The sequence below is a fragment of the Lupinus angustifolius genome, chromosome LG09, assembly GCF_001865875.1.
Source record: "Lupinus angustifolius cultivar Tanjil chromosome LG09, LupAngTanjil_v1.0, whole genome shotgun sequence".
NCBI classification, from domain to species: Eukaryota; Viridiplantae; Streptophyta; class Magnoliopsida; order Fabales; family Fabaceae; genus Lupinus; species Lupinus angustifolius.
In genome coordinates, this window is record NC_032017.1 from 11,859,071 (window position 1) to 11,874,288 (window position 15,218).

The window sequence follows — 15,218 nt, forward strand, 5'->3', positions numbered from 1 at the left end:
ATTTTTGTGGTGTCTAGCTTTTAATGTTTCCTTTCATTAGTACATTGTAAAATTTATTTTTTCTGGTGAAGGTTTAGGTTAATTGAATTCTTGGGCGTATTAGAATTATTGTAGGTGTCATGGTTCTATAGATGCTTATAAAAAACGAACTAATGTAAGTATGGTAAAATCATGTTAAGATGATATTTTATTAGGGAGGGGATCAATTTACTCCAAAAGTGAATTTAAAATTTTTATCTCACATTTGAGTTATTAATTTTAGGAGAATCCAATTGTTTAAATTGTAGGGAAATATAATGATTTAAATTTTAGAGGAATCCAACTCCAGGGGAGTCCAATTCTAGGGATCCATTTACTTTGTTTTTTTATTTCCAATGTACCAAAAACAATTCTAGGAAAATTCAATGATTTAAACTAGTGAGTGAGTTTAAACCGTTAAATTTCTCAAGAATTGAGAGCTAAGATTTGAAGTAAATTTTCTAAACTTACTATTGGACCAAGTAAATCCCTTTCTCTTATTATTATAATAAATATTTTTAAGGCACGAGTCAATGATTACTTATATTATCATATTAGTTTCATATAGATGTAACATATTTGGTATTTTTTTAGAATTAAATGTCACAAATTATTTTTATTATTATAATAATACATTGTCAATAATTACTTGCTTATCATATTAGTTTTATTACATGTACTCCCTAGAGTGAATTGTTTTGGTACTAGGAAGAGTATTAATAACCCTACATTTCATCTATTCAAAATCTTAACTAACAAATTATACTTTTTGTTTTTTTTATTTAACTAAATTATGGTTGATCAATGAAGAGTGTGAATATGAATGGTAGAAATAATCACCAACAGCAACTAACTCGTAATAATAGTTTATATGTGGTGGTGAATATTATAATACTGACCCAAATGAGTATCCAAGTATTTATAAAAAAATTAAATAAATATTTTATATTTTTTTATTTTAAAATTATACACTATTATTTTTAGTAATTAAATTATATTAATAAATTTATCGTATACATATAATATTATTCATGAGGCTTTTATATGTATTGATTACTGCAAATATATAAATAAATGAATGAATAAAGTTGAAAATATGTTGGGTATTTGTAGATACCTAGAGTGACGGTGTCACATTAATGGGAGGGTTGCAAATGCACACCCTGATTTTTTTAAAATTATATATATTTAATATTATAATTTATAAATTATTAATCATATCAATTTTAAAAAAATATTACCTATGTAAGAAAAACTACCTAGAAAAAGAAATATTTGTTTAAATTAGAAGTTGAAACTTTAAATAACACATAAATGTAGGAGTTTCTATTTTATATAGAGATCAATCATTATTTTCAAACGTTGTTCTATTATCCTCAAATATTGTTTCACTTCTAATTAACTAATTGGTTTTTTATATAGAACTTTACTATTTTCCATTTCATTGTTACTATTATCTTTTTCATTTTCCATTATCTGAATATTGTTTCCATTTCATTGTTTCTATTCATTACTTTCGAATAAAACTATTTGATTTTTTATTTGTTTTATTACTTCTGTTTCGTTGTTTTCGTTATATGTTTAACATTTTTTCATTTCAACGTTTTTATTCATTACCTTCTAAGTTGTTTCATTCCCTTTATTATTTGTTTGTTTCATTGTTTCTATTCCCTCTTTCAATCTTTGTAATTTTATTATTTTTATTCTACTTTGTTTCTATTATACTTTACTTTGTTTGCAATAATTTTAGTTGTTGTCACAATAATCATAGAAATGAATTTTTTAGCTATAATTTATATGCAGTGTGTAATTTATTTGATTAACTATATTTAAATTTTGTAATTTTGATATTAATATTTTTATGTTTATATATATAATTATATTTATTTTTTAAATTCTTTATCATTGTTACACACTATACTCCCAGGTCCTAGATACGTCACTAGATACATGTACATATCCTTGCAAATAATATGGGTATATATATGATTAAGCTTTACTTACATTTGTTCCATTGCCATATATATATGTGAATAAACATTTGAGAGCGAAAAAAGCTTCATCTTCTCAACTAATATAACTATTTTTTTTTTGTAGCAAATATATAGTCAAAACATATGTAAAATTCATGCATTATAAAAACCTCCCATTATATATACATGTATGAAACACTAAAGTGAGAATTCTTTTATACTTAAAGATTGGAGCATGTCTTATATCCCATAAAATATATAACTCAATATACTATTACTTGTGATTGGTAAGAAAAATACATAATTATTAATCTTGTAATTTAAATATATTTTTCAATCAATTATAATAATTGATATATGAAGTGATACACTTTTTTATATTGAAAGATTTGTTATCCCTAAAGATAGGTAAGAATACTTTGATGGACTATGACATATGGGAGTTGGTTCTTAATTATGTTATTCTAAAATGTGCAAGTTGATGCTCTAGTAACCTATCATTTTGGAGATGCCAAATGGCCATTATATTTTTTGAGTATGTTCCAAGTTCCAAATGATGCTTAGATGAATATTGTTTTTGGGTTGTGGATGTAACTTGTAGGTTTGTTAGTCCATAACAATTATAAGGAATAACTAAGGAAACATTATTTCTGAGCAATTTTGATGGGTCTCACCTATGTCTTATTTCCATTGCTCAACACATTTTTCTGAGAATTGACTCACACCCACCGCATTAAAAAATTAAAGACATTTGATTACTTTGGCATATGATTATGGGTATTTCTTTATGTGTCAATTTGGTCGGTAGATGCAAAATAAATGTTATTTGATGAGACTTGAGTAGTAGTGGTGACAATTATATTTATTAATAATTAAAACTGATCAAAAGTCCTTCTAATTATTTTGCCATTCCAGGATTCTACTTCTAAACACGCTAAATACAATGGACATTAACATTATTAAAAGTATATAGATGAATTTTCAATGTAAATTTAGTTATCATAGGTTGTTTAAAGTGTGTACAAGCCTTTACATTAGAAAAAGCTGTTACTGTATTCATTTTTATTTAATTATTTTTTAACCGTAGAAATTAAAAAATGTAATAAATATAATTATTTGTATTAAATTTATGTAATATTTTGTTGTTATGTTCAATATCTCTCTGTAAGAATTATAGCCATGCATTTTTATTTATCATTTCTCTTATTAAATAAGTATATCTAGACTTGTAATAAGAGTTATTAATGTTGCTTGATTCTCAAAACGATAGATAAATATGAATAATTCTAATTTGCAGAAAGAAACTCTTAAAAATGAATGGATGTCATGTTGTATTCATTTCTATCCGTGGTTATAATAATTATAACGGATATGTAATTAAGTCGGTTAAAATAGGTTAAAATTAGAAAATACGGGTCAAATTGTATTCTACAATATGTCAAACTGACTTGCTCATGAAATATACAACTTTTTATATTTTTCATTAAGGATATGAAGCTTGAAGCTCATAATTATTTGCAACATAGTGAATTATTGAACCATTTCAATAATTGAGTTATATATTGTAAATAGTACTATTTAATTTTAGAAATTTATGATATTTATTATAAAATATAACTTAATTGATGCATTTTAACAATAAATAGTTAATTAAAGCATTATATCATTGTATCAATACTCTAATAGATATATACAATATTAATAACTATGGAGGGAGGTAGTTCTCCTTTCATTCCTTATTGTTTATAGTTTAAGGTCTTTGTTTAAAAAAAATTTAGTTTAAGATTTTCAAGGCTTACTTAAAAATAATATTTCTCAAATTTTACCTTCATTAAATAATTGTACTCCTTATGTGCTCAAATATAAACTAATTTAATTCTTGTGTTATAAATTTTTTTAGTACATGGAAAATATAAACAAAATTTAATTAATTTCACCATATTTTAATTTTTATTCACAAAATATTTTAATGTATTTATTCTTGAAACAAGTTCCTACCATGTTTAAATGGAAAGAGATTATTGACATGATTATGTTTTTTTAAGAGTTGAGCTCAGATTCTAACATGTAGCATGCATAATATTTAAATGTTTAGATTTTTTTATTTTTTAAATTAAAAAATTGGAATAGATAACAAAACCATATCCTCGGTATTAGAGAGTAGCCCAATACATTTTTTACAGCTTGACTTAAATCCGGTTAACTAGTATTGTTAATAAGCAAGTTGTTTTACTTATCATGGAAAAAAAGAAGTAAGTTTTTAGAACATCAATTAATTAAAGAATAGTTATATATGACAAATGTAAGAAAAGACGTGTAATTGATTAGAGAATAATTTTTAAATTAAATAGAATCATATAACTATCATAGATGTATGCCAAAATCGACTAACAAATTAAGTCTCTACATTACTTAAGAAAATAATATAACAATTAGTTTAATTACTTTTTAATATATGGGTTAATACTTAATACTTTCACATGGGGAGTGTATTTACTTTTAATAAAAAAAGAAGAACAGCTTTTGCATTAAAAAATAAGAAAAAATAATAAGGTAATTTGTAGCACAAGCCATTAAAATTAGGATTTGGTTTGCTCCATAACACAACCACACAACGAATCATATAGTATGAAGATGGGTGAATTTGAGAGTCAGGATAGGACTCACGGGTAGAAGCAGGTTATACCGGTTATCACAAGCCAACTCACACTTTTGTTATAAACGGACGAGACTTAAAAGAAAAAAAATATTTATATATTAACATTGTATAATTATCATTTATATTTAATTATTATTAATTCTTTAAAAAAATTAATTTAAATTAATAATAAACAATGAAATGATTGTATATAAATATTTACACTTACTTACAGTATGTAATATTACATTATTTTTTTAAAACTCTATTTAGCTTCAAATATTAGATTTTAGGTCATCTAAAATCTCTAACCAATCTATCATACGAATGGATTTAATTATATTATATTAATATTATCATTGTATCATTATCATTTATATTTAATTATTATTAATTCTTTAAAAAATTAATTTAAATTAATAATAAACAATGAAATGATTGTATATAAATCTTTACACTTACAGTATATAATATTACATTATTTTTTAAAAACTCTATTTAGTTTCGATTTTAGGTCATCTAAAATCTCTAACCAATCTATCATATGGATGTATTTAATTATATTATATTAATCTTTATATTATACTAGTTTAATGTGACTAAAATTATTATATATGAAAATCCGATATAAGAAATATTCACAAATATAATATTAGATAAATCATTTGAAAATAGATTTGTTAGCCTATATAAGGGTATACATTTATTAGCCTATTCAAATGTCATATAATATAATAAACTTTTAAATAAATTTAGAGATTACTTTTAATAGGTTTGGCATGAACATTACAAAATTTTTAAAGAGACAAAAAGGTCAAGTCCAACTATTATATTATGTTTATCTATTTAAGTTAAAGTCTGAGCTATTTCAGTTTTCATCAGCTGATTCATAGGATAAAAGTACAGTAAATTGTGGCAGCTGGAAATTTTCCTCTCCATATATTTTTTTCTCTTAAAGAAAGTGAAAAAATAGTATTCTTGCTTACACCACTTTTCACTCTTTTTAACCATAAAATAAAATGACACAATAAGTGGTACAAACACGACGAATATTATTCTACATAATTTAGCTAAGCAAACTTCATTATCCAAATTAATCCAAACGATCCATTGTTATGTTAGGGAGGAATAAATAATAAATGTAATATATTAGGGATGACAAAAATACATAACATGTGGGTATCCACTAAAATACCTACAACGGGTAGTCGTAAAAATAGCTTATAGGTGAGAATGAATATTATGATACCCGCCTCCCGAGTACCCACATATTTATAAATTTAGTTTTTTAATTAAATAATTTATATATATTACACTTTTTATTATGTTATAATTATTCATTATTATTTTATAATGAATTTTAGTAATAATTGAAATATAATAATAAATTTAACATGCTAAGTTTTATTATTGATGTAATAATTATTTTATATATATTGATTATTAAAAATATATAAATATATATTTAAACGTAAAAACTCGTAGGGTACTTGTGAAATACCCATTATAAGTGTGGGTACCTGCAAACTGTGCGGTATGGGTACGGGAAAACACTACTTGTGCTCATTTCGCTCTGTTGCTATCCCTTAAATATATATGCACCTAAAAATTATACACAATCAATATATTATCTACTATTCATTTGTATTACTTTATTTAAGAATCAATTACTAATTCAATATGAATAGTATATAATATATTAAGGTATAAAAAATAGTGACATGTCATTTTCTCATAAAAGTATTCCTTTAATGTGGATGAAGGAGGACCATGTAAGAAATATCTAAACTAAAATTCAAATGAATTAAATCCAGTAACAGGTCATACCTTACCAAATTTCATATTTCTAAAGATAAATAGAATTATGGTCTTAACAACATTTTCCAATTCAACTAAATCATATAATTCAAAACTAATTAGTTTGTATTATAATTGGTGAGTAGTTGAATGCTTTAATATGTAGTAATAGGGCTGGATCCTCTCCACCTCCACAGTCAAGTATTGGAATGATAGCCCAAAATTATTTGATAAATTAAAAAGAAACTTTAATTAAAGACTATTTAAAAACTAAATCATTAAATATTTTTAAACGTCTCATGACTTAATCTCATCTAGTATTGTACTCTCTAATACGGTAGAGGATCCAGATTTATAGGGGTTGAAATCCTCTCAAGTACTAGACAGTTTAGTACTACAATGTGAGACACATAATAATTTAATAATTTAAAAAAAAGTCTAATTAAAAACTATTTAAAATAGTAGTAGTTAAATATTTTTAAACACCACATTTCATAATCTTTGCCACTATTAGACCCTCTAGTATTGCAGAGAATCCATATTCGTAGGAGTTAGGATCCTCTTCAGTAATGGATAGATCAGTACTGGAATGTGAGGCACAAAATGATTTGATAATTAATTTTTTTTTAATTACAAACCATTTAAAATATACATCGTTAAATATATTCAAATGCCACATGTCACAATCTCTGCCAGTACTGGACCCTCCAATACTGCAGAGGATTTAGAATCATAGGGGTTGGGTCCTCTCTAGTACTGGACAATCTAGTACTAGAACATGAGGCCCAAAACGATTAGAAATTAAAAATAACTTTAATCAAAAACTATTTAAAATCTACACCATTAAATATTTTTAAATGTCACATGTTACAATATCTGCCAGTACTGGACACTCTAGTACTACAAACGATCCAGATTCATAGAGGTTGAGATACTCTTCAATACTGGACAATTAGGTACTAGAATGTGAGGTCCATGGTTATATGATAATTTAAAAAAAACTTTAATTAACAACTATTTACAATCTACACCGTGAAATATTTTTAAACATTACATGTCACAATCTATGAGTACTAGACATTCCAATATCGCAACCCTTATGAATCTGGAACCTCTGAAGTACTCGAGGGTTGAGTACTAGCACAGATTGTGACATGTGGCGTTTAAATATATTTAACGATGAAATTTTAAATAGTTTTTAATTAAATGGTTTTTAAACCCCACATGTCACAATCTCTGCCACATGTCATTTAAAATCTACACCGTTAAATATTTTTAAACCCCACATGTCACAATCTCTACCAGAACTGGACCCTCAATTACTACAGAGGATCCAGATTCTTAGGGGTTGGGATCATCTACAATAATTGACAATCCAGTACAGTAATATAATAACAAGAATTATTTGATCATTTAAAAAAACTTTAATTACAAACTATTTTAAATATACACAATTAAATATTTTTAAATATCGCATGTCACAATCTCTGTCACTATTGGACCCTCTAGTATCGCATAGGATCTAGATTCGTAGGGTCTAAGATCCTCTCCTATAATGGATAGTCCAGTAATGGAATGTGAGGCCTAGAATGATTTGATAATTTAAAAAAACTTTAATTAATTTTTTTTTAAATCTACACCGTTAAATATTCTTAAATGTCACGTGTCACAATATGTGCTAGTACTAAACCTTTCAGTACAACAGAGGAGCCAGATTTGTAGGGATTGAAATCCTCTCCAGTACTAGAATGTGAGGCCCAAAATAATTTGATAGTTTTAAAAATTAATTAAAGACTATTTAAATTCTACATTGTTAAATATTTTTAAACACAAGATGTCCCAATCTATGCCAATATTGGATCCAGTACTGTAGAGGATCCAGATTCGCAGGGTTGGGATACTATCAAGTATTGGACCGTCCAATACTGGATTGTGATGCCCAAATTTATTTGATAATTAAAAAAAAACTTTAATTAAAAACTATTTAAAATATACACCATTAGATATTTTTAAACGTCACATGTCTCAATCTCTGTCAGTACTAGACACTCCATTACTATAGAGGATTCAAATTCGTAGGGGTGAGGATCCTCTCTAGTACTGGACAGTCCAGTACTGGAATATGGGGCTTAGAATAATTTGATAATTTAACAAAACTTTAATTGTAAACTATTTAACATCTACACCATTAAATATTTTTAAACGCCACTGGTCACAATCTTTGACAGTACTGGACCTTCTAGTATGCAGAGTGTCTAGATTTGTACGGATTGGTATCCTCTCTAGTATTCGAAAGTGAAGCCCATAATGATGTGATAACTTAATAAAATTAATTAAAGACTGTGTAAAATCTACACCGTTTAATATTTTTAAACGCCACATGTCACAATCTGTGCAAGTACTGAACACTGTAGTACTGCATAGGATCCAGATTCGTAGAGTTGGGATACTCTCAAGTACTGGACAATATTGGATTATGAGGCCCAAATTTATTTGATAATTTAAAAAGCATTAATTAAAAACTATTTAAAATCTACACTATTAAATATTTTTAAACGTAACATGTCTCAATCTCGCCAGTACTAGACATTCCAGTACTGTAGAGGATCCAAATTCATATGGGTGTGGATCCTGTCCAGTACTGGACAGTCCAATACTGGAATGTGAGGCCGAGAATGCTTTGATAATTTAAAAAAAACTTTAATTAGAAATTATTTAAAATCTATACAGTTAAATATTTTTAAACGCCACAATCTCTGCTAGTACTAGACCCTCCAGTACTACAGAAGATCCAGATTCATAGCGGTTGCAATCCTTTTCTGCACTAGATCATCCATTACTTGAATGTGTGGCCCAAAATGATTTGATAATTAAAAAAAAACTTTAATTGGAAACTTTTTAAAATGTACACCGTTAAATATTTCTAAACGCCACATGTCACAATCATGACCAGTACTGGACCTTTTAGTACAATAGTGGGTCCATATTCGTAGGCAATGGAATTCTCCATAGTATTTGACAGTCCAGTACTAGATTGTGAGGCACATAATAAATTTGATAATTTGAAAAAAACATTAACTAAAAACAGCTTAGAATCTACACTCTTAAATATTTTTAAACGCCACATATCATGATCTGTGCTAATATTGGACTCTCCATTACTGTAGAGGGCCCAGATTCATATGTGTTGGGACCCTCTCTATTACTGGACAATCTAGTACTAAAATGTGAGGACCAAAATGATTTGATAATTTAAATAAACTTTAATTACAAACTATTTGAAATCTACACCGTTAAATAATTTTCAACACAATATGTCACCATCTCTACCAGACCTGGACCCTCAATTAATAAGAGGATCTAGATTCGTAGGGGTTGAGATCTCTCCAGTATTGGCAATATTGGAATTTGAGGCCTAGAATGATTTGATAATTTAAAAAGTCTTTCATTAAAAACTATTTAAAATCTACACCATTTAATATTTTTAAACGGCATATGTCATAATCTTTGTCAATACTGCAGATGATCCAGATTCGTAGGGGTTGAGATGCTCTCATGTATTGGACAGTCTAGTATTAGAATGAGAGGCAAAAAATGATTTGATAATTAAAAAATATTCAAAATCAACATCGTTAAATATTTTTAAATGCCACGTGTCTCAATATGTACCAGTACTAGACCCTCTAGTATTGTACATGATCCAGATTCGTAGTGGTTGTGATACTCTCTAATACTGGACCGTCCAGTACTGGATTGTGAGGCCAAAAGTTATTTGATAATTTAAAAAAAAAACATCAATTAAAAACTATTTAAAATCTACATCGTTATATATTTTTAAACGCCACATGTCACAATCTCTGCTAGTACTAGAACCTCCAGTGTACTTGAATGTGAGGCCAAGAATGATTTCATAATTAAAATAAAAATTAATTAGATACTATTTAAAATCTACACAGTTAAATATATTTAATGACACATGTCATATTCTCAGCCAATATTTGACCTTCCAGTACTACAGAGGATTCAGATTCGTAAGGGGTGAGATCCTCTCTAGTACTGGATAGTCCAGTACTAGAATGGCCCGCTCAGAATAATTTGATAATTTTAAAAAAAACTTTAATTAAAAACTATTTAAATTCGACATAGTTAAATATTTTTAAATGTCGCGTGTCACAATCTCTGCTAGTACTGGATCGTCTAGTACTTCATAGGATCCAGATTCGTAGGGTTTGGGATCCTGTCAAGTAATGGATTGTGAAGCCCATAATAATTTTATATTTAAAAAAAACTTAAATTCAAAACTATTTAAAATCTACATTGTTTAATATTTTTAAACTTCACATGTCACAATCTCTGTTAGTACCGTATCTTCCACTACAGCAAGTAATTGATTAACACACACACAAAATTAGAATGATCAGAGCAACTAATTGCACAATTATTTATTTACAGATAAGCAGAGATACAACAAATATTATTATGCAATATTAACAAGTACATGGCAGGGTACAATCATGAGAAATATCAGCTTCTAATTTGCATTAAAACAATAAGAATTGTAAAGAAGATTAAGAGAGAACAACATGCACATATGGATTTTTATCCTGGTTCATTTGTGGTCCACTAAAAACTACATCCAGGCCTCCCCTTCTGATGTTGGGATATTTTCTTCTTCACTATATTGAATACAAGTATAATCACATACACAAATTCAATTTACAAAACATATGACGTTTCTTCCTTAAAATCTAGAACATCTAATCCTTGGTTTGACTCTACCTATCGCTTGAGAAAACCTTTCTCGCGAACCAGCCCCATCCAAGATTCTCATTCTCAAATCAAGACCTCCTAGTCTTGGTGAAGAATCACTCTATCTCTGTGGTGGTAAGACACCAAGAGATCAATCCAATACATACAAAAACATATTACAAAAGCAATGTATTATAAGCACAATAATGCTCGAAATATAACAATGAAAAACCTTAAGACTAACCCAGTCACAATTCACTCAAGCCATCATACACATGTGAGTTAATCAAAAACAGTAATCACAAGATACTTCTCTAAGAATATTTATAAACAATGCATGAACATGTGAGCAAGATAAGGATGAGATTAAACATATGAAAATCAGTATGCAAATAACAATGAATCAATCTTCAATATGGCATGTTAATCACACTTCCTCACACATGCATTTCTCTCTGAAAAATAGAATGTAAAACACGAAAATATGCTCTCTAAATTAGTCCTATACAATATAATGCATTGCTACACTTCTCTGGAAGTTGCCTAAACTTATACAAAGTAGTTTTGACACTTCAAACCGTTGCAATCAGTTAAGTAGTTAAGACAGAAAACAGTTATAAGATAAAACAGACCTGTTAATCGATTAAGGTACCACGTTAATCAATTAACCAATGTAACATTATTAAAACAGAAACCAGTTGTAACAGAAAAACAGTTGAGTTAATCGATTAAGTCACCACGTTAATCGATTAACCAGCATATTAAAGCACGTGGTTAAAAAGGTAAACTACTTATATGTTATGTTTAACTCCTATACATTTTTTAACAATTATATTATGCCTAATATGCACATATAACATGTATGATTAATGCATGAATATACAATTAACTAGATGGTATTTCTCATGAATGTGATATGACAATTATAATGGCTTGAGAGACTTGCATCTAGGTTCACCTCACCTATACTCACTTACTACGACACACATTCTAGACTACTTAGAATAATGACTCTATTTATAAACCCTACTCTAGATATGACCAGTGAGCTCTAGGCATGTTGATTGTTGAGCCATCTTCAAGCTTTAATAAAACCTTGTCTTCTTCAAAACATAGGCAAAGCATTACTAGTGCGTTCCTTGACACTTTGCACTTTCAATCTCCCCCTTTTTGATGATGACACATACCACATCAAAATAGTTCGAAACGTTTGATGAATTAGCTTGACGATGAGTTTGCATAATGGTTGTTATTCGAAGTTTAAGCGTCTTTGCTCCCTCTTAGGTAAGTAATGATATTACAGAAGCTATTATACAACCTGCAAATTCATTTAACACAACAAGCAACCTTTCTCCCCCTTTTGACATTATAAAAAAGATACAAGTATTCAATTCTAGTAAAAAACAGAAGAGTTATTAGGGTTATGACATACTGTAATTAATCAATTAATTTTAGGCGATTAATCAATCAACCAGCTGTAAGAAACTTGAACAAATGCACATTTATACATCATTTAATCGATTAACAACAGGTCTTAATCGATTCAATGGACAGTAAACAACAACAAAATTGATTTAATGGCATGAAAGGCTATGTTAGTTCAATTTAAGTATGGAATGATTAAGCATTTGATATAGTTGAGCAGTGAGCAGCATGCTTAAACACTTAAGATTGATATATACACCAAACATGATCAAGATCCATTAAACATAAGAGTATACTATTTGCGACATAATTACCATTCAAACATGAGAAAGATAATTTGAAATCATTAAAGCATTGCATCAAATGCAAAGCAGTAAGTCAGCAGAAGATAGGAGTTATTACAATCCATATGAATGCAAAAGCATGAAATAAAAGATAAGTTCTCAAAAGGGTAACAAGGAAAAACAAGGCCCATAAACTAGTCAGGATAAACCTAAAGATCTAAGGCCTCATAACTAGGGATGAGATGGAGGTTTTTCGTTGTCAGGAATCATCGAGCTACCACCACCCTTGATGAGGGTACTCAGCTTGTTGAACTTTGCACACAACCTCCTGTTTTGTGAATCAACAGTTGTTTGAACGAAGTTCCTCAAGGATTGATAATGTTTATCAATATAAGCATTCTAACGCTCCTCAAAATTCTCTAGATCCGTATGATATAAGTTCTTTAGAGACCGAAAGTGAAGATCCATCCTAACTAGAGCAGGGTAAATATTACCTTTTAATTCCAAGAAGGGGACAACCCCTTGTGCTTGCAAACCATGCGGAAAATCAAAATTCTGTTCCGCTAACCAAGTCAGATTTGCAAACCTTATGTATGTGGGTTTCCTTTCCTAAAATTTAAGCCATCGGGTTTCTTGCAGAATCAATGAGTATACGGGTCCCCACGGTCCTGCCTTGCCTGTTGACTTGATGGCACAAATTTTGGAGCACGTGGTGGACGTTGAGCAGTTGTCTTTACCCTTTTAGCACGTCCTCTCTCCATTTTAGCTGAAACCGAACTCAGTTGAAGGTTTAATGGAGGGATTTAAAGAAAACCTAAGTTAGGGTTTTGAGTTTTGGGGAAACCAAATTTCTTGGAAATTAGAGATGGAGAAGCCGATTTATGGAGTGGAAATGGGGTAGGGTTATTCAGTTTAGGCTAGGTTAGAGTTTAGGGATAATGTTGAACTTGTTTCCCTGAGATTTGAGAGAAATGGAGATTATGGAGGTTTTGAAAAATGTCCAGAAACGCTTCTGTTTCTGTTATACCAGGTTTTAAAAAATTTCACCCAGGTAATCGATTAACATAAGCTCTAAATCGATTAAATGCATCAGATACAGTGTTTTGGATGTTTTTTTAAGGGCATGCAAGGATTTCAAACTTTTTAATAAATCATTTCCGAGCATTCACATATATACATAAAGCTTTATTACTGAATCATGGACCGTACAAGGAATATTTAGCATTCAACGTGTTTTCATTTTGAAGCATACAAGAGAAATAATCATGCTAGGCAATGACATAAGCTCAATCAAGATATTTTTCATCAAGGATTCCTAGTTCTCTTCGAAGAACATAGATAGTATCTTGCGAGAGGGGCTTGGTGAAAATATCTGCTAATTGCTTACATGTTTCAACAAATTCTAGCATACAACCACCTTTTTGAACATGATCATGCAAAAAATGATGCCTTATTTCAATATGCTAGGTTCTTGAATGCAAGACGGGATTCTTGGAAAGGTTAATGGCACTCATGTTATCACACTTAATATGGTTCTTTTATAATATAAGCCCAAAGTTCTTAAGTTGCTGCTTCATCCAAAGGATTCGAGCGCAACACACGCCAACAACAATGTATTCCACTTCTGTGGTGGACAAAGCAACGCATGCTTGCCTTTTACTATGCCATGCCACTAAGGAATTTCCTAAGAGATGACAAGTCCCACTAGTGCTCTTTCGATTCAACTTACACCCAGCGAAGTCATAATCAAAGTAACCTACCAAGGATAAAGAGGCATCCCTAGGATACCATAATCCCATATTTATTGTTCCTTTTAAATATCTCATGATACGTTTTACAACAATATAATGTGTTTCTTTTGGCAAAGCTTGAAATCTAGCACACATACAAACGCTAAACATAATATCGGGGCGGCTAGCAGTCAAATACAATAAAGAGCCAATAATCCCAAGATATTTGGTTACTTCAATAGCTTTTCCCTTTTCGTCTTTATCAAGATAACATGTGGACGCCATAGGTGTAGATGCATCTTTGCATTGCTCCATATCGAACTTCTTTAGTAATTCTTTGTAGTATTTCGATTGATGAATGAAGATGCCACTTTCCATTTGTTTAATTTGAAGCTCAAGGAAGAAAGTTAGCTCACCCATCATCGACATCTCAAACTCGCCCTGCATCCACTCAGAAAATTCCTTGCAAAGGATGCCATTAGTAGATCCGAAGATAATATCATCAACATATATTTGAACAAGTAAAACATGATTATCTAATCTACGGATAAATAGAGTGGTGTCGACCAAACCTCTTTCGAACCCTTTTTCTAATAGGAACGAA